We start from the raw sequence: 15,770 nt of genomic DNA, 5'->3' as shown, positions 1-15,770 counted from the left end.
AAAGACAGAATCTCAAAAAGGCTCCATGCTATCAGCACAGAGCCCAATGTGGGGCTTGAACTCACTGTGAGATCATGACCTGATCTGAGATTAAGAGTTGGACACTTAACTGACTGAGCCACTCAGGTTCCCCTGAAATACATGCCTTTAACCTGATGTTGTTCAAGTTTTCCTAGGGCCAACGAAAGTGCTCCTGTTCATTTCTCCCTTTGATTTAGAAGTTTGTGACAATAGAGGGCAACTGTTCTACATTTTTCTGACAAAGAGCTTTCGTATAATTGTGAGGTTATATGTCCTTTCTCTTCTTGGGAACCATCGGTCTTAATTTTCTTCACAGTTCCTTACTGAACTTCATGCTTTCATCCTTTTTGCTTCTTTTTTCTGGACCTGCTATAGTTTCTTTATATCATTATAAAATGTTTGGAAGCCAAGCTGGGATTCAATGCTCTAATTAATTGCACATTAGTTCAAGATATTTCTGTGCCACTAGGTGACAGGTACTGTGCCAGATGCTGCAAATATAGCACTTATCAAGACAGAAAAGGTCCTGACCCTTAAGGAGTTTATATTCTAAGATAGGATCACTATAATAAATAAATAAAAATAGTGAAAGAAGATAATTACAGAGTCAAAGATGCTCGTTAGACCTTAGGATAACTGGAAGAAAGGAAGACCAAAGACACTTTTGGATAGAGAGGTCAGCGATGACAACTCAGAGAGGTGACACTGCAGCCCTGATGAGGAACTGGCTGAGAGTTTTGGCAGGAAAACCATCTTCCCGCTCTAGAGAGCTTTTCCCAGAGCCTAGGGACATATGCTTGTATCACGTGAACTTGACCTGGCCTTTTTAGGAATCCTGCCCAGTTTGCAGAATCAATAAATGTAACGAGGACCACAGTCCTATCATCTAAAGCTTCATTAGATCTTGCTTTGTCATTTAAGGCATTTAATTTAAATGTCAAGTGCTCTGTGAAGCTCCCAAGCAAAATGACGCGTCCCATTTTCTGTGCTTTGTTTGTGCCATTGGGTTATTGGTTAGGCCTCTTTAGGTTCCAAAGAATAGGAAACGGAAATTAAACTTGCTTAAGCAAATGGCATTTATTGGCTTACAAAATTGAAGGGAGTTTATCTACCCGTAGGGACAGCTTGATAAGGAGCTCGAAAGAATCAGAAAGTGCAATTTGGACTCTCTCTGCCTCTCTGCGTTCCGCAGGTCGGCTTCCTTTGGTGCCTGTGTTTGAACCCCCCCCCCCCCCCCCCCCCCCCCGCCCGAGCAGTAAGACTGCTGGAGGCCCTTGCCTACTCGGAGCCCACAGGAAACTCAGGGTCTCTTCCCAGAAATCTCTTTTCCGCTTGAGCTTCTGTGCGTCCCTCCCTGCCCAATCTGCGTGCCCGGAACACCCCGCTCTGTCCCGACCTGATTGACTTGCTCCCCCCTGGGACGTGAGAGTGGGGTTCAGGAATGCACACCCCAAAGGCACTGAGGCAGTGTGGTGGAAAGGCAGACGTAGCTCTTCCCCAGGGAAATCAGAGCGCGTCACTAGTCAAGGTGAAAGGAAACAAGGACATCAGATGGCACCACCATGAGCTCTTGTGCTGTCTCGAGGCCAGTTGTGTCTTTCTCTTCCTCTGATTCCGTGCTGAGCTGTTCGACACGAAACGTTATTTCGCCTGTGACGGCTTTCGTTTATCTTAATGTTCATTCTTTCTATGAATGCTACTGAATTCATACTTATACGTTTCAATCCACATTTAACTGACCATTTCGCAGGCCTTCTAAACCCTTCCAGTCTGCTCAACCTGGGAGCTCGTAAGACATGCGGAATCTCAAGCCCAGACCTACTAACACCAGATGTTCATTTTAACAAGATTGTTCAGGTCATTCATAGACACATTAAAAATTGAGAATCACTGGTCTCCGGGTCTAACTAGCGCCATCCACTGGAAATCTAATGGAAGCCACATATATGATTTCATATCTTCTAGTAACCACACTTAAAAAGTTCGAAGAAGGGGCGCCTGGGTGGCTCAGTCGGTTGAGCGTCCGACTTCAGCTCAGGTCACGATCTCACGGACCGTGAGTTCGAGCCCCGCGTCGGGCTCTGGGCTGATGGCTCGGAGCCTGGAGCCCGCTTCCGGTTCTGTGTCTCCCTCTCTCTCTGCCCCTCCCCCCGTTCATGCTCTGTCTCTCTCTCTCAAAAATAAATAAACGTTAAAAAAATTTTTAAAAAAAGTTCGAAGAAAAGAGCCGAATTCATTTTAGTAATATATTTCATGTGACTCAACATATCCCGAATATCATCATCTCAACGTATAATCAATATAAAAAATACTAATGAAAAACTATTAGAGGGTGCTCTTTTAACCTGGGTATGTATACATATTTATATTTTATACATACAGTATACCTCAGTTTGGACTAACCCCCTCCAAGTGCTCGATAGTCACATATGGTTAGTGGTTACCATATTGATCACCCCAGCTCTAGACTGTAAGATGCATGAAAACAACAGATAGCGTGTGTTTCACTCTCCACTGTATCCCAGCGCCTAGCCCAGTGCCTGACAGGTAGGAAGCACTCACTAAATGCTTGTTGAATTCATAAATTGACAGGAGAGATGTTTAAAATATTTAACCAGCACAGCAAAAGCACTGACCAAAGAGTATAGGTCCCCCGTACCAGTCACAATTGACACAGGGCGTCGACAACCATAACTGCTACATCGGTGAGGGCAGACATAGCACCAGCCAAGAGTACGTGCCCGGGTCCAATCCCTTCGTATCTCAAATGAGGACACAGAGTCCAGACAGGTAAGTGATTTGTGCATAGTCACCCGTTCTTTATGCACAAAGCTAGGATTAGACATTCAGGTCTCAACTTCCAACCCAGAAAGCCGTCCACTAAATTCATTCATTAGCGAGAACCTATTGTGTGCAGAATCACCCTGGGGGGGGGAGGGGGGGGACAGCAGGAGAAGAAACAAAGAGGAATGATATTCCTGTGCATCCGAGGACACCCCAGCCGACTAAGATCATTTTCTTTTTCAGTGGACCAGAAACCTCAACTCCAGCTGATTTAAATAAAAAAGGCATGTATTCAGTCACGTAATTGGAGCCCTGGAGGTAGAGTTTCCTTCTGGTGCAACTTCATCTAGACTCCCTTGTCATCAGGCTCCTCTGTATTTCTGCCCCTCTGGGCTTGTCTTTCTTCACGGGTTGACTTCACCAGACCGGTAACCCCTAGCTCTGAACTACCCTTCCTCAAATCGCCAAATTAAGCCCAAGGAAAAAAAATAGCTATCTTTTTCAGAAATCCTGGGAAACATCTTCTTGCATTGTGTTGACTGTGATAAGACTAATCTGCTATCCTTACCTCAAAAACAGCTATGTGTGCAGGGAGATAAAATATTCTTGCTCAAGGTAGTCAGGGCCTGTCCCCAGAGCTGAGAGTGGGGCCACCAGGGGTAGGCGGCACGTAGGCTTGAGGTGAGGAAGAAGTTGGAGTAAACTTACCTTACACTGGGTAGAGAATGCTGGTGTGCAAAACACAGCAATGCCCGCTCCTGAACCTGTGTTGCTGTTGTTGTTTAATGTTTATTTATTTTTGAGAGAGAGAGCAGGGGAGGAGCAAAGAAAGAGGAAGACACAGAATCTGAAGTGGGCTCCGGGCTCTGAGCTGGCAGCATGCAGCCCAACTTGGGGCTCGAACTTATGAACCATGAGATCATGTCCTGAGCTGAAGCCAGCCGTTCAACCGACTGGGCCACCCAGGTGCCCCAAGAACCTGTGTTTTTTAATTAAATTACCCTACCTTCAAAAAGGTACAAGTCAATCTGAAATATCCCTTTTCTCCTCTCTCATCTTTCTCTCTCCTCCATTTTTCTTTCCTTCCTTCTTCCCTTTCCATTCTCTTAAAGGTGGAAACATCAGGCAGACAGAATCGAGAGCTATGGGCAAAATCAAAACAGAGAAGTCATTTCAGGGTTTCTTTTTTCTCCTTCAGATATTGACTTGAAAACCTTTATTATTTCTATTTGTCTTACTATTATAAACACAGTTTTAGTCTAGAAATTTGTCATGAAGACCATGTACCTGACTTCAAAAAAAAAAAAATCTACACGTGAAAATTGTTCATTTACATCTTGCTAGTTTATTCCTGGTTACACTAAATCTCTAATGACTTTGAAAACATTCCTGGACTCCGTGAACAAATGCGAAAACATTTTATATGTTTTATATTTTATCTGTTTTATATACTTTCTATGTAATTTCTAAACCACCACACCCTGGTATTGATTACATCACACCTTGCTCAAGAGGGTATTTCTTTTTTTTTTTTTTTTTTTCTTTTTTCAACGTTTTTATTTTTTATTTTTGGGACAGAGAGAGACAGAGCATGAACGGGGGAGGGGCAGAGAGAGAGGGAGACACAGAATCGGAAACAGGCTCCAGGCTCCGAGCCATCAGCCCAGAGCCCGACGCGGGGCTCGAACTCACGGACTGCGAGATCGTGACCTGGCTGAAGTCGGACGCTTAACCGACTGCGCCACCCAGGCGCCCCAAGAGGGTATTTCTTAAACGAATACACATTGCTGAAAATATCAAAGGTTAAAAGCACAGTGAGGGCACCTAATTTATTTAGGAAAGCCTTCCCATGACTTTAATACCTTGTTGCTCAAAATGTGTTCCCATGGTCAGGCAACATCAACTTCACCCAGGAATGTAGTCGAAATGCAGCCTCTCCAGCCCTTCCCCAGATCTACTGAATCAGAATCTGCATTGTAACATAACAAGATCCCTAGGTGATTCCTGTGAGTCTGAGAAGCACTGATTCACCATTGGTGTCAGCTTTTCCACCACCAGCTGGAGATACGCTGGCCACTGAGACGAGCCAGGCATCGAAAGGAGAAAAAAACCACAGGCCCAGAGACCCAATGGAGCGTCTCCAATTTCTAGTGCCTGGGCACTTAAGTAATCGGTATGCCAAACGTGGGGCTTGAACTCATGACCGCAAGATCAGCGGTCACGTGCCCTACCGACTGAGGCAGCCAGATGCCCCATCCAATGTAACGCTTCTTATTGCCGCTATCAAAGCAGCTCTGAAACATAGTCGTTTCCCTCAATACTTTAGGCTATAACAAAGACCTCGCTCTCTCCCCCTCTCTCTCTCTCAAAAATAAATAAAAACATTATTTAAAAAAAAAAGCCACCACTTCCCTTTGAGAACGGGCTCCTCGCCATCCTGTGCGTTGTGTTTCTGGTGACCAAGCCTTCCCCACACTGGCCACGGAGGTGAGTAAAAACCCCAACCTGCCATCAGAACGTCCTATCCCTCAATACCTCCATACCTACGGTTTGGTTTAAGGGCAGTCACATGATCTAAGCAGGCCCAGTCATTCCAACTCTAGCATTTGGCTTCTTTATACAGAGGCTGAGTTGGGATGGTTTAAGCCTGAAGTTTACCGAGTCCAAATCAACTCTCTCTCAGAAACCATCAGGCCAGCACAGCCCAGGGAAGAAATGAAGGTGAGAAACCCCCAAAGGTGGTGGTTCTTGAGGTCAGCATCGACCACTATCTTGACGGGTAAAATGAATCAGGACATGTGTGTGCTTGCCGAAGCCGGTGTTTGGTCATTCACAACTCAGACATCCTAATACACACACAGGAAAATGGAAGGAGATTTTCAAAATGAAATTCACTGAAGCCTTGGAAGGTAGCTTCTCACTCTTGGGAAATCGAGAGTTACATCTTTCGTAAACAGACTCATTCAGCCTTTTACCAGGAGTCTGCCTACATGCCACCTTCCCATCTCTGTAGAAGCAGGAATCGTATTTCCAGGGCTTCCTTTTCTTCCTGCACTAGGTCAGGCAAGCTCAGGTTTCTGAGTAAACACGGTAAAAAAGAAGTTAATGCAGTGTTTCCTTTTAGACACATGTTCTGTCTGAGTCACTCTTTCCTCCTCTGTCCTGATTAACTGGCTGAATGGCGTGAAGTGTCCATTGACGATTCTCTAAGTCAAAATGTTAAGATGAGAAAATAGCACTCGTGTATTGAATCAGTGTTTTAGGTGCATATTATTTTAATTATTAAAATAAATACCCCAGTGACACTAACAGGATTTGAAAAGCAGGGATGGAAAACCTGGGAAGGCAGGAAGGCTTGCTTTTGACCTGGCCCTGCTGAGTCCTTAGCCCCAAACACACTCAACACCCTGGCAGCCCAGCCCTCCTTATTCAGGCTTGTGTACAAAGATTTCCTGCCCCTCCTCACCCTTTGAAACTTGCCTATCCTGTATGTCATTACCTAAAGGCATTTTCTGGTTTTTTCTAATCCTTTAGTCGTACGACAGTGACGCGGAAAAGTTTCTAAAATATACTGTTGCTTTGCAAGACACATAATGAAAGTGGAAAGAAAAAAGGACCGGGAAAGTACACAACATGATTGGGGGGGTGGGGGTGGGAGGAGGGGCGGAGAATGTGGAGGGGAGGTGGTAAAGTGAGGCTGGAGTTTACCCTTTTGTTCCTTATATTTCTGTATTTTCTGGATCTTTTACATTAAGCACCTATTTATATATTACTTATGTAATTTTAAAAAATGAATGGGATGGGGCGCCTGGGTGGCGCAGTCGGTTAAGCGTCCGACTTCAGCCAGGTCACGATCTCGCGGTCCGTGAGTTCGAGCCCCGCGTCGGGCTCTGGGCTGATGGCTCGGAGCCTGGAGCCTGTTTCCGATTCTGTGTCTCCCTCTCTCTCTGCCCCTCGCCCGTTCATGCTCTGTCTCTCTCTGTCCCAAAAATAAATAAAAGTTGAAAAAAAAATTAAAAAAAAAAAAGAATGGGAAAAAAAAATGAGAAAAATCCATAGTATAGTTTATTCTTTTACCCGGACACTGTTCAGTAGCAACCTTTTGGAGAGGACTGCTAAATTACTAGAAGGGATTTGAAGGAAGGAGCAAGTTGAGATATCCTTGGGGTTGGGGGACAGAGAGAGAGGGGAAGGGATTCTGTAGCTGGGCCTTTACCCTTCGTGTGGATGCAGGCAGATTCCATTCACTCCATAGCCGCCATGTAAAACAAACCTCGACATTCTTTTTTGCGTCCATACTGGGTTATAAGTGTTTAAAAATGCAAACTGAATATGGGATGGCCTCTAGAGGGGGATGATCAAGGGAAAGACAGGGGACTTTTTGCATTCTCTATATTTCAATGTCTACCAGAAGAATGTATTCAAGCGTGCATAGTAATTAAAATTAATATGAAACAAAATCAATTTTGAAACATGTTTTTGGTGAGTGAGAATGGGATGGGGACCAAATGTGCCCCATCTGTGGGCTTTTTTGTTTTTTGTTTTTAATTTTTTAAATTTATTTTGAGAGAGAGAGAGAGAGAGAGACAGGGGAGGGACAGAGAGAGAAAGAGAGGGAATCCTAAGCAGCCTTTGCCCTGTCGGCCGAGAGCCCAACCTCAGGAACAGTGAGGTCATGACCTGAGGGGAAGCCAAGAATCAGATGCTTAACAACTGCGCCACCCAGGCGCCTCATAGATGTGCCCCATCTAAGTGGGCCATAGTTTGAGACCCAGAACTCCCTCTAGGGTACTCTTTCCTCTGCTACATGTCCAGAGGGTCAATGACCTCAAGCCCATTTCACTGGGTGAAATGATTTAGATGGAAGGAAACATACCCTTGTCACAGGACCACAGAACCAGGGGTCTGTGCATTCATTTTTTTTTTTTTCTAGATTTCCTGACTACCCTGATTTCAGAACTAATAAAGCCTCCTTCGGTTGCTAGTGACAGATACCCAGACTGGATTACCTTATTCAAAAAGGAGAATTTATTTTATGACAAGCAACAAAACAAAACAGGCTTTCACTTCATGCAAAGTTGGATTTGGCGCTCAAACGTTATCATCAACAATTTGTTTTTCTGCCCCGCGGCTCTTCCTCCTTTTGCCACGGGCTTCATTCTCAAATCTTTTCCCACAAGAAGAAGACCAAGCTGGCAAACAGCCACTGCAGGTTTGTAATTCTGTCTTAGAGTTCCAGCAACCAACCTCAGCGAAAACAGAAAATTTCCATTTCGCTCCAGAGAAAGTCCTGGCGTTTAGCGTCATTCAGTGTCCGGGTTGGGTCATGAGCCTATCCCCGAGCCAACTGCTGGGAAAGGGAAATGGAACACTGACCGGACAGGCCTGGGGTATGTGTCTACCAGTGGTGTGGAAACCGGGGATCAGTCCCACCTGAACCCAAGGGCTGGGTCGATGGAGAAGGGTTGGTGTTCCAAAGACATACCAAGGTACAAAGGGAAAGCATTTCTGGAAAGCAAAAACAAGAAATGTCTACCAGTTTCCCCGACAAATAGTCACACTGAATCATCAAGTTTCATTATCGTTACTCTCTTTTTTATGTCTCTAATGTCTGTCTGCCATGCTCTGACTTTTGGTTCTCAACCAATTTCTCTTTTCAACCTTGGAGTCTCAAGAAGCTCTCGGGGCATTGCTATTAGCACTGGGAAGGATTGCCTGATAACCCCCTATGATTTGGACTGAGGAAGAACAATTTTCCAGGCAAGGAGCATTTATTCAACATGTGTTTCATTCCTTCTCTGTATCAAATGGCTTGACCCAGTTCCTACCTATACTCAGTAGCCTTGTGATAGTGCTATCCAAGAAAATCAGTATTAAGACATCATGATAAAGAGTAGAGTAGAGTTCTGCACCCTACTGATAGGGCTAATAGAGGAAAGTTATGAAGGAGAAACTTCAAAATTAGCCCAGGGCCGTCAGGACATGCCTAGTTCTAAAAGAATATATTTAAGCTATATCCCTAAGGACATGTAAGGTTTAGGGAGAGGTGGGGGATGAGGGGTTAGATGGACATTCCAGGCGGAGAGAACAATACATATCAAAGCACAAAGGCAAGAGGGGCCAAGGTGCATTTTTGGAATTTTAAGCGACGGGGATAACTACAGCTCAGGGTATGTATAGGAAAGTGGCCCCGAGAACACGAATGAACTTGTCGGCCATATCAAGCATGGATGTTTGAAAGTTATCTTGCAAGCAAGCATTAGCCCCTGAAAGCTTTAAGGCAGAAGAAAAATATGACCAGGTGTGGTTTCATTCATCCAGTCATTTTCTGGAGAACAATTGCAGAGAAATACGCCTGGAGGCAAGGAGACAAATACAGTCCACTTCATCCTGGTAGGTTTTGATAGGGAGGAATTGAACAAAGCACAGTGGGAGAAAGAAAAGAAAATGATTAGCCGCGTACCAGAGTTAGAATTGACAGGACAGAAAAACTAGGGAGGGTGAAAAGAAGGAGAAGGAGGAGAGGGAGAGGGAGAAGAAGGAGAGGGAGAGGGAGAAGGAGAAGGAGGAGAGGGAGAGGGAGAAGGAGGAGACGGAGATGGAGACGGAGACAGAGACAGAGGAGAAAAGGGGAGAGTCCAAGAGGGTTCCAAGGTTTCTGGCTTGGGTGACTGCTTGGTTAATGCGGTCATTCCAGCAGAAACTAAGGTTTTGGAACAAGATGATGGATACAGTTGGGGACATCCAACTGGAGACAGTATAATGGCTCTAAGAGCTGTTAGGACTGGAATATGTCATTGGGGACCAGGGGTAGCTGAAGCCATGTGCGTGGATGGGTCAGTCACAGGGATGTATAATATGAAAAGGGAAGTGAGAAGGACAGAACCCTGGGTATGGCCAACATTTAAAAGTCCAGTAAATAATGAAGAGTCAAAAAGAAGACAAAGGGGAAGGGACGAGACACAGAAGGGTGCAGTAAGGATGCCACACACCAGGAGGGGCAGATTCTCTTCCTCATAGCCATTTGCAGTTCTCTTTAGGAAAACTGCTCCCTCCCCTCCCCACTCCACCTCCTAGCTGCTAACGCTGCAGATTGGGAGTGAAGATAACCAACGCTTTGGGGATGCTCGGCTGGCTCAGTTGCTGGAGCACGTAACTCTTGATCTCGGGGTCGTGAGTTCAAGCCCCACAATGGGTGCAGAGATTGCGTAAAAATAAAATCTAAAAAAAAAAAAAAAAAAAAAAGGATTTGAAGAATATGCAGAAAAGCTGCATCCTCTACACTATAAACAGCTTGGTACTTTAACGTCATGTTACTTGTTTCCGTTCTCCTATATGGTAACAGGTAATGGGATTTTGGGTTATCGCTTCTGGGTTTTGGGCTATGTTCTAGATAACTGAGGTCACAAATACAAGAAGCATTCCAGTAACACTTTCAAGGCAAAACTTATCTTTATAAACAATCAACTGGACTGGAGAAAACTCTCTCAAGTTTCCCTTCAGAACCAGGAAATTCTCCTTCACGGGACCCACAGGGCCCTTCTCCCCTACTAACCTCAATCTGTTACTGTAAAGAAGGAATGGATATCTATGTTTGGGTTGCCTTGATAGGTCGTAGGTAGAGGAACCTACGTATTTAGCCCTGGGGAAGGACTGGACTTGAGCCTCATCCCAGCTCTGTCAGTTAGTAACTATTGGCCATGAGCACCTCTCCGAGCCTTAGTTTCCTTAGTTGTCAAATGGAGACAGTAATTTTTACCTCATGACACTGTGTGAAGACAAAGGTGACATGAGATCATCCAATGTGTATAGAGCTCCTCGGTTCATGTCCCAGGTTCCGTGTGAAAAGAATAGAAGAATTATATAATCAACTTTCCTTTTTATCTTACTGTAATAAAGGATAGACAGCATGAGATTTGCCATCGGTAAGTGTGCAGTTCAGCGGCATTAATCACATGCACGATGTTGTACAGCCATTATCACCATCCCTTTCTAAAATTTTCCATCACCCCAAATAGCAACTCTGTACCCATCAAGCAATTAACTCCCATCCTCCCACACCCCCAACCCCTGGCAACCTCGAATCTACTTTGTTGAGCCTGTAAATTTGCCTATTCTAGATATCTCATGTAAGTGGAATCGTACATGTTTGTTCTTTTGTGTCTGGCTTATTTCAGCTAGTATAACGTTTTCAGAGTTGATCCGTGTTGTGACATGTATCAGAACCTCATTCCTTTTTTATGGCTGAATAATAGTCCAGCATGGGCACGTACAGCATTTTGTTTCCCCCTTTCATCTGTTGATCGACACAGGGGTTGTTTCCATCTTGTGGCTATTGTGAATGATGCGGCTATAAACACTGGTGCACAAGTATCTTTTTGAGTCCCCGCTTCCAATTTTGGGGGGTATATTGACCCGGCATTGCTGGGTCATATTGTAATTCTATGTTAAACTTTTTGGGGAAACCACCAAACTTTTTCACAGCATCACACCTTTACACTTCCACCGGCAAAGTACAAGGATTCCAATTTCTCCATATCCTCACCAACACTTGCCTTTTTCTTAAATTATATCCATCCTAGTAGGTGTGAAATGGCATCTCACTGTGGCTTAATCAGCATTTTATTATCTCTGTCAATGAATAAAAAATAGTTCAAATAATCAAATATAACCAACAGTCCAAAGATCATCTGCATGAAGTTTTGTAATATCTGGGCATTATTTGAAAGAGTCTGTGCCACACTAAGCAACGATGATTATCTGGTTTTAAAAATACATTTAAGATAGTAAAGCTCCATGTACATATCTGGCTCTAAAGAGGCTGGAAGTTGGTCCCCGGCTGGGTGACTCCCTGACTGTGACCCACACTGCTAATTAATCTACAGTGACCCATGACTGATCCACTATGACATGTCAAGAAAGGCTGGATGCTTGCTCTAAGGTTGTCTTTCTGATTTATGACTTCCTCAAAACATAAATAATTGTTTTGTTTCAGAAGCTTAACAGTTTTGATCACTGAGAGTTAAAGAGAAACAATAGCAACACACACACACACATAATATATTTATATTTTTTTTTAATTTTTTTTAACGTTTATTTATTTTTGAGACAGAGAGAGACAGAGCATGAACGGGGGAGGGTCAGAGAGAGAGGGAGACACAGAATCAGAAACAGGCTCCAGGCTCTGAGCAGTCAGCACAGAGCCCGACGCGGGGCTCGAACTCACATACCTCAAGATCGTGACCTGAGCAGAAGTCAGACACTTAACCGACTGAGCCACCCAGGCGCCCCTATATTTATATTTTAAATGGTATATATATTTTAAGAAATAACAGCAATATTATTAATGGTCACTAACAGACAAAGTGATGCTGAACTTGAATCTCTAGGAGGCGTACAAATTACAAGGACCAGCCTGACCGCCAATAATTTATAAACATTTTTTGAAAGATAGTCAACTGGGCTATCAAGAGCCTCAGCCCTTGAATTTATAACACCTAGAAAAGGAGGATCTTATTTATTTTAGCTCTTTTAATAATCCAAAGAACTCTCTCGTAGGTATTATTAATGTTCTTAGTTTATATGAGGAAATAGTCTTGGCAATATTAAGAAACTCGCCCAAGTGATTGAACCAAGATCAAGTCCATTTGACTTCTGAGCCGCCTTCATGCAAGAAGGAAATGTGAGCTGAATGGAGAAGGTGCTGTCAGAGTAGCTGTGTTGGTTTCCTGGGGCCACAGTTACAAGGTACCACCAAATATGTGGCTAAAACAACAGACATTCATCGTCTCACAGTTCTGGAGGCCAGAAGTCCAAAATAAAGGTGTCTGCATGGTTGGTTCCTTCAAGGGCTATGAGGGAGAATCTGTTCTGTGTCTTCTCTCCCGGCCTCTGGTGGCCTTGGGCATTCCTTGGCTTGTAGATGGCATTCCCCTAGTATCTTCAGATGGCTCTCCCTCTGTGTCTGTTTTCCTCTCTGACCCCAACGCCCCTTTTTATGGAAACGCCAGTTGTATTAGATTAAGGCCCACCCTAATGACCCCATTTTTTCACTTGATTACCTCTGGAAGGATTCTATCTCTGAAAAAAAGTCACACTCTGAGGTACCAGGGGTTAGGACTTCAGTATATACTTTTTCGGGACTTGGGGGGATTCCACAACTCAACCCACAACAATGACTTAATATTGAGTTGTTCATACCTCCAAATGAGTTTGTACTCCTGTCTTCACATAAGTTTATAATGTCTGAAAGACATGTTAATGCATTTTAAGTTAGAAAATGTAGGAATGTGTGGCACCTGGGTGGCTCAGTCGGTTGACTGTCCAACTATTTCGGCTCAGGTCATGATCTCATCATTCGTGGGTTTGAGCTTTGAGTTAAGCTCGGTGCTGACAGCACGAAACCTGCTTAGGATTCTCTCTCTCCCTCCCTCTCTGCCCCTCCCCCGCGTGTGTGTGTGTGTGTGTGTGTGTGTGTGTGTGCGTGCTCTCTCTCTCTCTCTCAAACACACAAAAAAATTTTTAATTTACAAAAGAAAATGTATGAATGTATTTTTAAGTTCAGAAAAAAAAATGCATAATTTTCTAACTGGGAGTTTACTCCCTTAGTTACTTAAAAACCCTGCCACAGACTTTCATACATCTGCTGTTACAATCTTTTCAAATTTTGAACTCTTAAAAAGTTTGGTTCACAGGGCCTGTGGGCCTGCTTGACTTTTAGCATCGGTTCAAAAGGAAGGTCCTCTTTATTTCCAAACTGCTTCAAGGTTTATTTGGGGGGAAAAGTTTCCATTTCCTACGGAATTCACAAAGTTTAGTGTCGCTGGAAAAGAATGCCTTGGGTTTCAGAAATATATTTTGGAACGTAGACTTTCGTTTATCCCAAACAAAAAAGATTTAACATTTCAATTTCTGTTTTGTAAAAAAGTAAGACTACGTTGTACCACAATTTTTGAAGGGGTTTCTGCTTGTTTTTTAAGATGTTGCTGAGTCTTTGGTTTTCACCTGGAAGATCTATAGACAGAGCCCAAGGCCCAGGACTTGGAGAATGGCTGGTGGAAGAATGAGGGATTATGGGGGGTGTGCTCTGCTCCCCAGATCCCTCCCCCACTCCCTCAGGGCTGAAGGATTTGTTTCTTCAGCTGCTGAGAATGTTGGCAGCCCATAGCCCTCAGCTGTCAGCCCTCTTTAGGAACTGGCTGGACTGAGTCAAAGCCCAGCCACTATCTCTTCCCAGAGCAGCCCGCATCCACTGACTGGCCTACAAGGAGATAATCAGGGCCAACTCAAGTCAGGACGACTCTGAAGAGCCTTCTCAGCTTCAGGATTCTGTGGGCTGAGGCCCTGTTGCATTTGTGTGGCCACACGCCTGTCTTTGCCCACTTTTGTTCCTCACCTAGTTGTTGATCTCTAGGACAGTCCCTGAAAAGCTTATTGTGTGATAATCTCAGTGTATGCTTCTGGTGAACCCAACCTGTGACAGGGAGCCAAATATCAAGACTCTGAGGAAAAGAGTCTACCGTGGGAATAAAACGGGAGCAGATTCTAGGCTGTGGCTTAGGTGAGACCACAGGACAGGTTGTGTGGGAAGCTGCTTCCAAAGGAATGGTCTCAGCAAGCACCTCAAGCAATAGTCCTGGAACTTAAATGGGAATCAAAAAAATATTCCTCCAAAAACACAAGGGGAACTCAATAGCAATATCCCAAACCAAAGAATGACGAGGAAGGTGACCAGGAAAAACTTCTGGGTCGGGATGCAAAAATAAAGCTGTTGGCTAAACTGGGAAAAGGATGGCAGTAAATGTCAGAAAGTTTTGTTTCACTGTTCAAAGTTGGGATAAGCCAACAGGGGAACTTGGAACTGTATCTGTAATTCAGCACAACAAAGACCTTCACATCTTCCCGCAGTGTTATAAGATGTCATCTTCCCCTTGAACCAGTTGCTTGATTGTAGTAAACAGGACAAGTTGAGAGTATAGCCGGAAAAGCCCAGGCCAGCATTCAGGGACACGGTTTCGATGGCGACGTGGTGTTTCTTTACGCCCTCAGGTGGTAACAACGAAATCTGGCCAGAGGCGATGACCGGAAGCCTGATGGATTTGCGTCACTGTGTGTGTTTAATCTGTATGTGCACATGCGTGTTTGTGTGTGTAGGTATCTCTGTGTGTCTGTGTGAGTATACGTGTGTCTGTGGTATCTGCATGTGCACACATGTGTATGTGGGTGTGGATGTGCGTGTAATATGTCTCGTGTATCAGGATAGGTTGGGATGGGGTCACCTACCACAAGGAAGGAGGAGTCTGCTTCTTCTGGGTAGAGTGTATCCTCTTTTGTCATTACTTTACTTTGGGTCTCTCCAAAGGCAGAAGCAGGATTTTTTTTAAATTTTTTTTTTTTTCAACGTTTATTTATTTTTGGGACAGAGAGAGACATAGCATGAACGGGGGAGGGGCAGAGAGAGAGGGAGACACAGAATTGGAAACAGGCTCCAGGCTCTGAGCTATCAGCCCAGAGCCCGACGCGGGGCTCGAACTCACGGACTGCGAGATCATGACCTGGCTGAAGTCGGACGCTTAACCGACTGCGCCACCCAGGCGCCCCCAGAAGCAGGATTTGAGTGCAGGTAGTTTAATTGAGAGGTGGCCCCTGGAGGCAAGAAAGAAGGGCAGAGACAGGAAAGGAGGAAATGCCAGTAAAGGGGTGTACTATCTATCCCTTCTGTGGGATAAAGGGGGTCAGTCTCCCTTGGACCTCTTGAGAAATGTTCCACATGCTTCCCAGAATTGCCCACCCAAAGGCCAGGCATGTGGAGCTCTTCTCACAGGCTCTTCTTCACTGCCTGAGGGTTGCCCCTGTGGGCATTGACTCCCCCACAATTGCACAACTGTGCTTCCAGGCTGGGTGAGCAACCCCCCAGCTTGGGAAGGGGCTGTGGCATTGAAAATGAACAACACAGGGTGCCCACC

This window comes from Puma concolor, chromosome C1, assembly GCF_028749965.1.
Source record: "Puma concolor isolate L17-30 chromosome C1, mPumCon1.1.hap2, whole genome shotgun sequence".
Taxonomy (NCBI): domain Eukaryota; kingdom Metazoa; phylum Chordata; class Mammalia; order Carnivora; family Felidae; genus Puma; species Puma concolor.
This window is presented reverse-complemented; position numbering follows the sequence as displayed.